Source organism: Chionomys nivalis, chromosome 3 (assembly GCF_950005125.1).
Source record: "Chionomys nivalis chromosome 3, mChiNiv1.1, whole genome shotgun sequence".
NCBI classification, from domain to species: Eukaryota; Metazoa; Chordata; class Mammalia; order Rodentia; family Cricetidae; genus Chionomys; species Chionomys nivalis.
In genome coordinates this window covers 115,205,396-115,219,774 of record NC_080088.1, presented here as the reverse complement: position 1 = coordinate 115,219,774, position 14,379 = coordinate 115,205,396, and positions in this window count along the sequence as shown.

Here is a 14,379-nt window from a genome sequence, read left to right as displayed (position 1 = left end):
ACGGCGTGGATGCTGTCAGCTAGCTCCACCAGGAGTTTAGATGGCTTGCATAGCTCCGTCTTCAGCTCTGCTTCCCAGATTCTGTCCCCGCCATTGCGATGACCCCGCCCATTGCGATGACCCCGCCCATTGTGATGATGCTCCGTGGTTGCAGGCTGTCCTCGTGGTTGCAATAGGGCTGCAACTATTACCAGTATCTCATCCTCCCATGACACCGTAGGGGCAGAGAAGGCCAGGGTGAAAGATTTCCCTGTGTGGTCCCTCATTTTCCAGAAGCCCAGTAAATGTCTTCTTTGTTGTCCTTATCCTAAACTCGTTCATAAGTCTTCCCAGACACCAGTTCCTGACCCAAGAGAACGGGATGATGTCAGAGTCACTTTTGTGGTTGCTGTGATGGTTTTTTTTTTTTTTTTTTGACAAAAGGCATCTTAAGGAAGGGAAGATTTGCTTTGGCTCACAGTTGAAGGGTGTGGTCCAAGCATCTCCCCCTTCTCCAACAGAGATCAAGCTAGGACAGTGACTCTGAATCCTTACTGGACATCAGACACCCTAACTGGGGCTAACTGGTTTTATGTATTTAAATCATGCTGCAATCCTGAGTTAGGTCCAAGTTTTATCTCCCCCATTACAGATGGGGAAACTGAAGCCCAGAAAGATGAAATGTACCACCCAAACCACACACCCAGTGAGCAATAGCCCCAGGTGGCCTGGGACCTTCACTCTCAGACAGTGCGCTCTCCATTCTTCCCACAAAGCAAAAGTGAAGTGGTAGCGTGTTGTCCCAGTTGCTCGGAAACGAGAGGCGGGCTTTGTGTGGCTGACGGGAGGTCAGGGCTGGTGATCAGGCACAATTCTAAGACTTGAACAAACAGGGAGTGGTGTGGGGTGCCTGAAGCAGAAGAAAACACATGAGCCAAGGAGAAAGGCACGTTGTTTCTGTTCTGGACATCCATTGTTTATAGTACCAACTCCGGTGTTTTTCACAAGCCGGCCAGACGCCTCTCGCTGTCTCTAGCTAGCTAGCTATCATCTATACCCCCACCCCCACCCCCCGCCTCTCTCACACACACTCCTTTCTCCCCCATAACCTGATTCCCCACTCTGGGGCCTCACTCAGCTCCTCTCCATTCTTCAGAACAGACTTTCCCTTTACAGCCAGCCACCAGGACTTTAATTACAGGGAGCTCTGTCTCCTCCAAGAGTGACTCTCCTACCTTGTTCTTCAGTTAACTCAATAGGATCTCAGCTGAGCCACTCACATGCTGGCCAGAGCCCCTGTCCCTTACCCCTATCCTAACACAGTGTAGACCGTTACACTAGGCTGGGCGCTCACAAGGCAAAACACATAATGGCATCAACCAAAACCCAAATGTTCCTATCTGGCCTCCTTTCAAGGAAGAGAGTGGGAAATATTCCCAATTAGAGGGGAATTCCTACTCTTTTGGAATTTGTTCAGCAAATATTTTTAAACATCTAATGTGCACACAACACACTATTAACTATTAGTAATACTTATTCATTAGGTATTTCAATTGACTATGATTTCTTCTTCAAGGGGAGGGGAAGAGTAAAGCAAGGGCTTTATTCTCAGGTCCATCACTGCAGTCTGACTCATCTCCTAACCAGTGCTAAGTGGGTAGAATGGAAAGTTAGTCCCTGTAAGGTCAAGTGCATGGAGGGCCACAGTGACCTTCTGGAGGGACTGGAAGGAGTCATAGCAAAGACGGTGAGTAGCTGGACTTCAATGTGAGGTGGCCAGTGGGGCACGCTAGGCACAGGCCACGCCTGCAAACTAAAAATACGGTGCCCAATGTTGCGTTTAGAATTCCTTCACTGTGATATGAAACTCGTCTCATGCATGCACAGGTGTTTCACATGAGTCTGCTTCGGGGCAGGGGTGCTGCAGGGTTCGAGGCAACACAGAGCAAAGAAAATAGAGGAGAACTCCTTTCAGAGAGGGACTTGGAGTGAGAACGGGCCACAGGACAGGGCTTCCTGAGAGGAGGCCACCCCATAGAGGGCACTTGGCAGGAAATCAAGTCACTCTTGTCCAAACATTTCAGGAGAGTTTGGATTCCCCAGATTTCTGAACTGCCAACCCACAAAGTAGACGGAGGTCTCATGATGGACAGATGGACAGGGCCATGTCTTGGTGCATCCCCACCAAATCTGTCTCTTCCAACAATGCCTGCAGGGTAGAAGCAGGTGACGCTTGCTAAGCACACAGACCCACAGACTGACCAAACAAATGCACACTCCATTCTGTCTGCTGCCTCCAAAGTCCTCTGTGCTCTGTCCCTTGTCACCACCTGCCTCCTGCCACATACCCATCTTGGGTTACTTCCTCTCCCCTCAGACGCACGTGTTCACTCTCGCCCCAGGACCTGGGCACTTGCCGTTCCTTCGGCTGTGAACTCTGCTCCCAGCTCTTTGCCTCACGGTCCTCAGGCCTCCCCTGCACCTAGCTGTGAATCTGTGCTTCTGCTTGCTCAAGTCAAACAGTGACTCAAGGCCTCACAACAGGTCCATGTGATCACGATGAAACCCATCGCTACGTGACTTCTTTTGGAGCACTTTCCACATGCATGCTGCTACTGGTGGCAAACATACATGTGTATTACACCATCAGCTCCCCCAGCATGCCCTCCATAGCTGTAAAATAAAATGCAGCCCCACATGATACGTTTGGTCATCTTCTGTGTTGCAAAAATGCATTCAGTAGAATGATACATCAGAGACAGTAAATACTTACCGGATAGATGGAAGAATGGATGGATGGATGGATGGATGGATGGATGGATGGATGGATGGATGGATGGAGGTAGGGAGGGGTGGGTGGGTGGAGGGAGGGAGGGAGAGAGGGGGGGAGAGAGAGATGGAGGCAGGGAGGGGTGCAGAAAAGGAAGAGAGAAGTGAGAGAGATCATCCTCTTAAACTAAGCAAAAGTCACAATCTCAAGCCTCAGAAATGGTCCCTTTTCACTCGAGAGTCACAAAGGCACAAGACAAGGTATGAAGTTAGATGAGTTGAGTCCAGTGACCAGGAGCGCGGCTCCTGACAGGGATGGGGAGCATGGATCCTGACAGGGATGGGGAGGATGGCTCCTGACAGGGACAGGGAGCATGGGTCCTGACAGGGACGGGAAGCATGGCTCCTGACAGGGACGGGGAGGATGGCTCCTGACAGGGACGGGGAGTAAGGATCCTGGCATGGCTCCTGACAGGGACGGGGAGCACGGGTCCTGACAGGGACGGGGAGGGTGGCTCCTGGCAGGCACGGGGAGGATGGCTCCTGACAGGGATGGGGAGGATGGGTCCTGACAGGGACGGGGAGGGACGGGGAGCACGGATCCTGACAGGGACGGGGAGCACGGATCCTGACAGGGACGGGGAGGATGGCTCCTGACAGGGACGGGAAGGATGGCTCCTGACAGGGATGGGGAGCATGACTCCTGACAATGACAGGGAGGATGGCCCCTGACTAGACTAGTTACTTTTCTTGATGCTGTCACAAAACTCATGAAAATAAAGACAAATCTCGAGGAAGGAAGGGTTTACATTGGCTCAAAGTTTTAGGGTCTGGTTCATCTTGGCCCACAGTTTGAGGGTACAGTTCACTGTGGCAGGCAGGTAGGACACGGGCACGAGGCAGAGGCAGTTGGGTCACACACAATCCACCCACAATCAGGAAGCAGCTGCTTTCTGCCTCTTTTTCTAGATGGGGCTCTAGGCCATGGGTCAGAGCCACTCACTTTTAGGGTGGGTCTTCCCTCAGTTCATCTAGTTAGGTAATCCCCTACAGACACGCTCAGGGGTTTGCTTGCTGGGGATTCCAGACCCCGTCAAGTTGACCATCGGTATGAGTCATCACGCTGACCCTTCCCTGGGATGATGTTGGGACCAGGGATGCCTGGAGCCCATTCTTTCCCTCTTCCCTGTCCCAGCTTCCAGGAAGTCTGAACCACAGAGCACCTCCACCTCTCTCCCCGTCCCCAGCTGCCTTCTAGCCAGCCGGTTGCCACTGCTGGTGATATATGGAGATAGCTTGATTTGACCTTGAAGGGAAGAAACAAATTAATGTGTCTCAAAATAAATTCCCAGAATCAGCGGCTGACTTCTCCTCCACTCTCTCCCTGCGGTGTCTTGTGAGCTATGCATCTTAATTTGAAAATCAATGCTGTCTCCTAAATGAGCCAACACCTGGAGCTGCCTGGAGGTCCCCTCCCTCTCAGTGTCCCAGGCCTAGGAGTTGTTAGAAGCACAGAGAACTTCAAGGCTCTGACTGCTGAGGGTTGGCCAGGCCCCTTGTCTACTCACTCACTCCCCACCCCCACCTCAGTCCAACAGCTTCCCAAGGGCAAGGTGTGGTTGGTTACCTGGTGACTCCAGAAGGAAAAGGGAAGGGCAGTCGGATGGGCAGTTCCTCCAAAGGTTAGGGAACCTGAGTCTCTTTGGCACTTACCACATATGTATTCACTAAGCTCTTGTGCTCATTGAATTCGGTTCGGTCATTTGGATACAGACACTACGTGTCTCCAAACTTCAATATTTGGCATTTGAGTCCTTCTGTATCCCAGGGTTTGGTTCCCTACCCGGCCCTCTAAGGTTTCTGTTTGAGGAAAGTATGTCCTTCTATTCTGAAGGTTTGTCAGTCTAGAGCCTGGCTAGCCCTTTGAGATGGTCTATGCAGGCAACCAAAGGTAAATGGCCTTTTAAGTGCACACTGGGCAGTCCAGAGCCCAGTCCCATGGCCTCCTCTTTTGTGTTCTGATGTGCTGGGTTCATTACATACCGGTCCTCATCATCCCAGAGAGAGGTACCAGACACCCGGAGATCATCCCTGTCCTTCTATACCTGCCATGATAATTATGCTAGTCAATCCTGAGTCCGTTCCCTTTCGTGCCTGCTCCTTCCTGTGAAAGCCACACTTAATCTTCCTGCTCCCAGGCTGCCTCTGTCTCCTGACCAACCCTTGTGCCATCTTGCACGGTCCCTGTGGCTTGCTATGCCATCCTTCATTGAATCTGGGAGTATAATAAGCTATTTTTCAATACTAATTGTCCAATGCCTAATTAATAAAATCTACCTGTGTAAGCAGCTTCCACCCCCAATCCAAATCCTCAGCAGAACCAACATATGAAAGGATCATGTCTCCTAAGCAGGAGGCCTTTGGAGCAATGGCTATTCTGAATGGTTAATGTTCAGATCCTCTGTATTAAGGGCTCTGAAAGACACACACTCCCACCATCACCACCACCACCATCACCATCATCTCTACCACCACCACCACCACCACCACTACCACCACCACCACCACCATCACCATCACCACCACCATCACCATCACCACCACCATCACCACCACCACCACCATCACCACCACCACCACCATCACCACCACCGCCGCCATCACCACCACCATTACCACCACCACCATCACCACCACCACTGTCACCATCATCTCTACCACCATCACCACCACCACCACCACCATCACCATCACCATCATCTCTACCACCATCACCACCACCACCACCACCATCACCATCATCTCTACCACCATCACCACCACCATCACCACCACCATCACCACCATCACCATCATCTCTACCACCACCATCACCACCACCATCACCATCACCACCACCACTATCATCTCTACCACCACCACCATCACCATCACCACCATTACCACCACCATCACCACCACCACCATCACCATCATCTCTACCACCATCACTACCATCACCATCATCACCACCACCACCACCATCATCACCACCACCGTCACCACCGCCATCATCACCACTACCTCATTGTGCAGTGGCCGTCTTGAATGCAAGGGTCCAGGTGGTGCTCCAGGATGCATTCCAGAACCTGAAGAATCCAGGGTGAGTATGAGACAGGAATCTCACTGAAGGAGTCAAATGAAATCCCCACATCCAGGAAGCTCCCAGTCTAGAAATACCTGGAGAGATTTTGGTATCATTAGGCTGAAGAGTTTTAATCATGAACCCTTTTACAAGCCTCCTAAGGGAGTCTATGTTTAGTCGGGATTGAGAGAATCAGTGGGGATGGGGTGCTGTGATGAGGGCTACAAAGAAGAGCACCCAAAGTTGGCTTGGTCCCAGCCTGCGCTGGGCAATAGGGGCTTCTAAGGAGTTGAAACGTGGAGGATGAATATTGGTGACGTTACTGGATGTTCGTCATCTGCAGTCACTGTGTTCCTCACACCCACCCTTCCATTTAGTGGGCAGCCTTCCCAGCACCGTGGCACCCCAGTGCCGCAGAAATGTGAGATGGCAGAGCAGCTGAGCCAGTTTCAAACTAGGACACTGTGGTCCCAGACCAATATGACCTAGGGCGGGGCCAGAAAAGGTAGGACGAGGAGCTGGATGCTTCTGGCACCTGATATTCATTTTTCTGAGTCTGGTTTATTTCAGTGAACATGTTTACCTTCAGTTTCATTCATTTCTTGCAGATGGAAAAATTTCATTCCTCATGGCTAAATACAACTCCCATGGGTGTGCATGCATGTGTGTGCATGCATGTGTGTGCATGCGTGCATACGTGCATATGTGTGTTGTTTTCTTCATCCATTTTTCTGTTGGTGGACATTGTAGGCTAGCTGCATAGCAGCTATAGAGAATAGTGATGCAATAAACACACGCACAAACTTCCATCACATCCAGCCACCGCCAAATCCATCAAAATTGAATGCCCTCCTTTCTTTTTTCAAAACTGGTCATTCTAAACAGTAAGTATAAATGCAAATTTATTTTATATTCACTTCAAAATGGGTCCCCATACATGGTGATTATTTGAAGTCTGATCTCCCCATGATTAGGGTTGACAGTCATCTTCTGAGATGTGCTATTATTGAATGACTATGGGACTGTCCAAGGAGTCACTTGTCCAGTTGAACCTTTGCTGTTGGGCAGGTTAATCCTTTCTGGTTATTTGTGAGATTCATAAATCTGGGAGTTCTGGGAGTTTGCTCAGGTCTTCCCTGGACCCAGTGTGCTGATTCTGTGGGCCCCGTTCCTGGTTTCTGGGTGCTTTTGTTACTGTACTTTTTTTGTCTGTTTTGAGACAGGATTTCTCTGTGTAGCCCTGGCTGTCCTGGAACTCACTCTGTAGACCAGGCTGGCCACAATTTCACAGAGATCGGTGTGCATTAAGGTGTGCACCACCGCCACACGGAGTTACTACATGTTTTAACTGTGACTCCCATAGAATCCTGGGGTGACTATAGCCGCTTTGCACACAGGGTCAAAGGGTGATGTTTCTGTTTTCATAGTGGAGCTGGCATGCCCTCTTATCCCCAAGACAGAGAGGATCCAGAAAACATAGACTGTGGTTAAATTAAAGCTCAGCTTCCTGTTCCTAGGTGGGGACAAATCCAGGCGCAGCTCTGGGCTCTTTGACATGCTCCAGGCTTGCTCACCAAAGGCTAATTGCTGCCTCAGGTCTCTCTCTTAGGTCAATTGCTCTGGGGAAAGCCAGATGCCCGGTCAGGAGGGTGTGTCAGAAGTCAGTCCCCTGGAGAGGTTCACGTGGCAGAAACCTGAGGCTTCCTATAGACAGTCACAAGAATGAGCTGGGTGTGTGGGTGCACCCCTCGCAGTCCTGAGTTCCTTGCTCGTGCTCACTCTCCTTCTGCTCCTCCTTTGGATCGTGAGACTTCAGTCCAGTGCTCCAATGTTGGTCTCTGTCTCTGTCTTCTTTCATCGCCTGATGAAGGTTAATATTCAGGGGGATGCTTATATGTTTTTCTTTGGGTTCACCTTCTTATTTAGCTTCTCTAGAATCACGAATTATAGTCTCAATGTCCTTTATTTATGGCTAGAAACCAAATATGAGTGAGTACATCCCATGTTCCTCTTTTTGGGTCTGGCTTACCTCACTCAGGATAGTGTTTTCAATTTCCGTCCATTTGTATGCAAAATTCAAGAAGTCATCTGGAACTCACCAAGGCCAGCTGGCCGGGGACTGAAAAAGCATGGGACAAAACCGGTCTCGCTGAACATAATGGACAATAAGGACTACTGAGAACTGAAGAACAATGGCCATGGGTTCTTGATCCTATTGCACGTAATGGCTTTGTGGGAGCCCAGGTAGTTTGGATGCTCACCTTAATAGACCTGGATGGAGGTGGGTGGTCCTTGGACCTCCCACAGGGCAGAGAAACCTGCTTGCTCTTTGGGCTGAGGAGGAAGGAAGACTTGATTGGGGGAGGGGGGGGAATGGGAGGTGGTGGCGGGGAAGAGGCAGAAATCTTTAATAATTAAATAAATTAATTAATAAAAAAAAAAAAAAAGAAAGAAAGAAAGAATGAGCTGGGGCCAGATTGGTCCAGGCTGTGGCCTGGGTTGATCCAGCCTGTGGCCTGGATTAATGTACTGACAGCAGTCTCTAGGGAAGTCTCAACCCAATGCCTGGGTTTTAGAAGCTTCAGCAAAGACTGGATGATTTTGACCTTCTAAAGAGGAAGGTCATCTTTTGTTGTTGCTCTGTTTGTTTTTTATTTGTGCTTTGTCTTTTGTTTTTCAAGACAGGGTTTCTCTGTGTAGTCCTAACTGTCCTGGAACTCACTCTGTAGATCAGGCTGGCCTCAAACTCAAAGAGATCTACTTGCTTCTGCCTCCCTAAATGCTGGGATTAAAAGTCATGTCATCTTAAAATATTTTTTTTTATTCAATCCCTGTTCCCAGCTGTATGTTACTCTTGAAAGTTTACCATATACACACCAGGCTAAAGAAGGCTCCTTTGGTCTAATCTTGCACTTTCCAAACTTACTTGATTACAGAACACTCACCTACTCCTTGCCTTTTTGTGAGACCCAGGCTGGCCTCACACTCCAGGTCTGCCTGCCCGAGCTTCTCAGGTGCTGGAACTACAAGCATGCACCATCACTGTCAGCCGGGAGTGACAGCGCTTCCAACAGGGAAAGCGCCCCAGCTGTTACGCGGAGAATTCTCACACAGGGGTAACAACACCTGATGGATTCCTCCCTGGGCAGGGTTCTGGCTTCACGTCGCCTTCTGGGCTTGTCTAGATACAGGCTACTGAGCAGGGTCGCCCCCAGTTTGAATTCTCTTTTTTTTTTAATATTTATTTATTTATTATGTATACAATATTCTGTCTGTGTGTCTGCAGCCAGAAGAGGGCATCAGATCTCATTTCAGATGGTTGTGAGCCACCATGTGGTTGCTGGGAATTGAACTCAGGACCTTTGGAAGAGCAGGCAGTGCTCTTAACCTCTGAGCCATCTCTCCAGCCCCCCCAGTTTGAATTCTGTTCTATCGTTTATTAGCTGGGTGACAAAGAGCCAATGTCTTAACATCGCGGTGCCTCGGGCTCTCCCTGGCGGAAGTACAGGGTTGATGACTGAGTGCCCTGCCGGGCTGAGGGGAGGAAGAAATGAACCCAGGTATGTAAAATACTTAGGGCAATTTTCAACCAATGCAAAAGCCCTCTGGCAGCCTAGATACCTTGTGCCCAATCTATCCTAATTAGTTCGAATGACTGAGGTCATTTTATAAAACATCTTCCTCCTCTCATTAAAGCTACATCGTCCCTCTTTGTACGGCATTCCTCAGGGATCCCGCCAGACCTAATGGAGCACTGATGAGTTCCTTAGGTTGGCCAGCCACACTAGCCGCACACCTGACTCACCTCCTAAGGGAATGCCCTTGAGCCCAGTTTCTAAACTTCCAGGGAGTCAGCCCTACGCGGGAGAGGAGGTGTGAAGCAGTGAGGAGAAATTAGCCTCTAGAGATGACTTATACAGTAATACAAGGCTCTGCTTTGGGGTTTTCTTTCTGAAACCACCCTCCACATGCTGCATGAATGGCGGTTGAGTCCTGGCCTGGCCCCTAGGCTTCTCTTAGCACGCACTGCCTGTGGTAGCTATAGTAACCGGTCCCATCTAATAACCCTCAGCCCCACTCACAGTGGCCCCAGTTTGTTTTCTAATGCTGTGTCAAAGATCACAACCAAAAGCAACTCGGGGAAGAAAAGAAAGGGTTTATCTGGCTTGTCTCATACATCCTGGTCACAGTCCATCCCACGGGAACCTGGGGACAGGAACTAAAATGGAAGCCACGGAGGGATGCTGCTTACTGGCTTCCTCAGTCTGCTTTCTTACACCATTAAGGACCACCTACCCAGTGGTGGCACCACCCGCAGTGGGCTGTGGGTGGGCCTTCTCACATCAAGCTCTGGTCAAGAAAATGTCCCAGGGAAGCATTTTCTCAATCGAGGTTCCCTCTTCCCAGATTATCCCAGTTGCTTCAAGTTAATGAAAACCCAACCGAGTTCTCCCGACCTTCAGACAACTTTTAGACATCTCCACCCGCAGGCCTCTCAAATTCCCATGTGTCAGTAATGAAATTCAGCAACGGCCCTGTCAGCAATGGCCCCACCAGCAGCGGCCCTGCAGATGTCTGCCTTGGCCAGCTCTCCAGCTTTAGCATCAATATCAACACCCCAGCTAGGCTTTCCTTTCCCTATAGACATGCCTCGTCTTACTTTCTGATATCTTCGGTCACAGATGCCCGCTCATCTGCCCCGCAACTGACATTTTATAACATCCATATAGTCATGCATCATTAATTTTTTTCCATCCATCAGGAGGTGGGTGGTTTTATCTCAGTTGGAAAAAGTGGGACCCTGAATCGGGGAAAGTATCTCCCCAAAGCCACACAGGAAACAGGAAGCTGAGGTGGGATTTGAACCAGGACTGTCTGACCCCCAGTGCTGGTTCCCCTATGATCTACGCTGTTCATGGTGCCCAGATTCCGGAGGGTGAATCTGAGCCCATCTCCCTCTGATTTGTTACCAAGGTCTCCATGCAAACATGCAAACGTCCAAGTGTTGCCCATGAGCTCATGGGCTCGACCTCATTCCTAATCAGGACCTGACCTCGGAACTCATCTCCCCGGCAACGAGAGTGATGTAACAAACAGAGGCAGAGCTGCCAGCTCAGAGCTGAGCTGCCCAGATCAGACTGGTGGGACAAGCTTTGCATAGATGGCTGACATCCTCACAGGCTCCCAGCCTAGAATGTCTCTGCTGTGGAATTGGTTCACATGGCTCTTAGGAGCCAGCCCTATTCAACACCTTGTCCTGGCAGGGCCACCCGGAGCTGGTGACTCACCCTGATTACACAACACTCCTTGTGCATGGTCCTGCGGGGTTGGAAGGATTCGGGGCACCGGAGTTACTGACACTAACCACAGCCCACCAGGAAACATTTGCCTCACAAATACATTGAATCTTCAACCATTCTCTACTTAGATCAAGAGTGCATTATAACAAAGACTATTCCTATGTGTGTCTCAACAGTCAAAAGTTTAATCACATTTGTGAGGGAGGGGCGCTCATATGTCAATGTGCAGGTTAGGGGACAATTTATGGGAGTCACTGTTCTCTTCCACCATGCAAGTCCTGGGGGATCAAACTCAAGCCAGACTTGGCTACAAGATCATTCTCTCTTTGGGTCATCATCTTGTCAACTCAAGATGGTCAAGTTCTTAGAACAATGTTGTCAGTAAAAGAGAAAATTAACCCTTACACCACTTTTGCTGGTGAGCAACTCAGGGACACGAATCATATTCAAATCACAGGAAATCATTACCATTGCTGTCAAGATACAACTCAGTCTTCATCCAGCCTGTCTGATCGGAGGTATCAGCCTCTGATGTGTTCTGTCCCTGAGTGTGCCCATGCCACTCAAAAGAATTCATACAAATAGAACTGTGCATGCGTCCGTGCGTGTGTGTGTGTGCGCGCGCGCGCGCGTGTGCTTGTGATTATGCCTGGCTTTTCTCACTTAGCACGTGTTTTCAAGGACTGTCCACATTGTACCATGTCAGTATTCCTCTCCCTCTATGGCTGCATTTATTTCACATTGGATGAGTGTCCCATGCCTCATTTCCGCCTTTGTCTTCTGACAGACATTTTATACAGTGCTCCAGGGAAATCAGGACTCAGATGATGATGTAACTGTTCAAATATTGCACATCTCAATTCATTCAAAGAAAAATCTACAGTTCTTACTCTGGCTCAATCTCTGCCTTGTGCCACACACTCTCTTACCTTTGCGACCCCCGACCTTACCGCTCCCTGTTCTCTCTACGTCTGTAACTAAGGGGAGGTGAGTTAAATGTCAAGGCCACTTTCCTGCAATGGCTTTCATTTCATTAATCCCACTTTACAGATTGAGAAACTGAGGCTCTAGAGCAGGAAGTGGCTTGTCTGAATGTCAAGCAATGTACAAGCAAGGGAAGCCAGAGCCTCAGCCTTGCTGCCAGGCTTTTTCTGTTAAACTGCTTCCGGCTGAGAGATTCCAAAAGCTTAGGAGAAAACTCCTTCCCCAGAGACCAGCTCTGGGCCCAGGAGAGTCATAATAAGAAGAAAGAAAAACGCTTCCTTTTTTATTAAGAGCTTCCTGTGTGTGTTGAGCTTGCTTCACTGGGTGCCAGGTGTTTTCTAGATGTGTTCTTCCCAGGAAGGCAGGAAGGAGAATCATCCTTCTAGCCGACGAGGAATGGAAGATACCAGGCTCCCCAGTTCATAATGAGCAGAGGTGGTATATAAGTCTGACTCCCATAGTGCCTTACAAAGACCCATGGTCGGAAAGTTGGGGCATTTCTAATGCCGCCCACGCAGTAGTTTTCCCAGTGACCTTCCTATGAAAGAGGATCCAAGAGGGTGCTGACAAAGGCAGAAAGGCAGCAGGATAGAGGGGAACCAGGCACTAGTGGGGGCTGGTGTTGGCATCCTACGAGCCCAGCAAGGACAGATGAAGAAAAAGTCAGGGAGGCCACTTCCAGCCCAGAGCAGGAAATCCTGGCATTGGCAAATACATCACTGGAGCCCCACACTAGACGTGCCAATTTCAGTGGGAGGAGATGAGCTCATTTATCTGCCTGGTGACATGCTTGGAAGTCTTTGAACTGTGAAAGGGTATGAAAATATTCCCAGCATGCACTTTGCCCAGGGCTAGCTCCAAGGGGCTAGTGAGAACCAATGAGAAGGTCTCGTTGCCAGAACTGTATCTGTCTTTGATTTCCCAGGCTGCTTTGACGCAAGGTCCTGGTAATCTCTGTGTCTCTGTAATAACCACAGTCTTATCAAGTAGCATGTCCTGAGTGCTTACTGTGCAAAGGCTTTGGGAGGGCTTAAATACACATCATCTCACTAACTGGCTACACATAAATTATTGTGGGGAAGTCTCCATTCCATAGGAAAAATTCTGAGTTTGAGGTCATCTCTGCTTTCCTCTAATGTCAATAACAAGCATTAAGAAAGGTGGCCCAGCCCCAGGCCAGAAGTCACCTGCTAAGGATGTCCCCAGTTTCTCACCAACACTAGTAGCAGGGGCAATCACCCTCCGAGACTCCCGTCTCTGCAGTAAACTCTGGGAAAAGACAATGGAAGGCGAGTGAAGGAGGCAGAGTGGGAGGCTGAGGAGGAAGAGCTGGGAAATTCCAGCCCTTGGGGAGGTAAGGGCACAGAGACCTTGGAGCTGAATTGCTTTCATTCAGAGGAGCCTTGTCACACTGCCCTGCCAAGGGCCACTGTGCGGCTGCCAAAAATAAAAGATTGGTGGAACTAAAGCTGTGGGGTGGGGGAGGGGACGGCGGAATCCGCCCAGGGTCTACAGAGGTTTGGGGTGGGGGAGGGGACTGCGGAATCCGCCCAGGATCCACAGAGGTGTGGGGTGGGGGAGGGGAGGGCGGAATCGCCCAGGGTCCACAGAGGTGTGGGGTGGGTGGGCAGAATGACACCAGATCGATGTTTGACAGGAACATTTTACTCAGCTACCCAAGCAACCGTTTGACCGAGGGGTCCTGGGTGAAGGCCTCAGCCTCATGATACTAGCAGAATATTACCCCAAGTTTTCCCTAAATGCTTCATGGCAGAATCTTCCAAGATACTCCAAACCCCACAGTCCTCTTGGATGCCTTCTCTCAATGATTTGAGAATAGGAAACAACCAACAAGAAGAAATTTACAGTTACAAACATTGTGGAAGGGCCTGGGAAGACAGCTCACAGGCACCGACAGAAGAAGCTGGATGTAGTGGCGTCTGCCTATAACCAAGTGCCCAAGAGCTGGGGACAGGCGGATGCCTGGGGCTCACTGACGGTCAGTGAGTGACACTCCTAGGCCTACGAGTGACCTTGTCTCAGTCAACAAAGTGGATGGATCCTGGGGAACAAGTTTGGCCCATGGCCTCCACATACACGCACACACACACACACACACGAATGAATACAGGTACTCACACATGCAACCACAGAAACGCATTCACAGACACATTCATATGCACACATACATACACAGGCAGAAATCATGTTGGGGAACTGCCT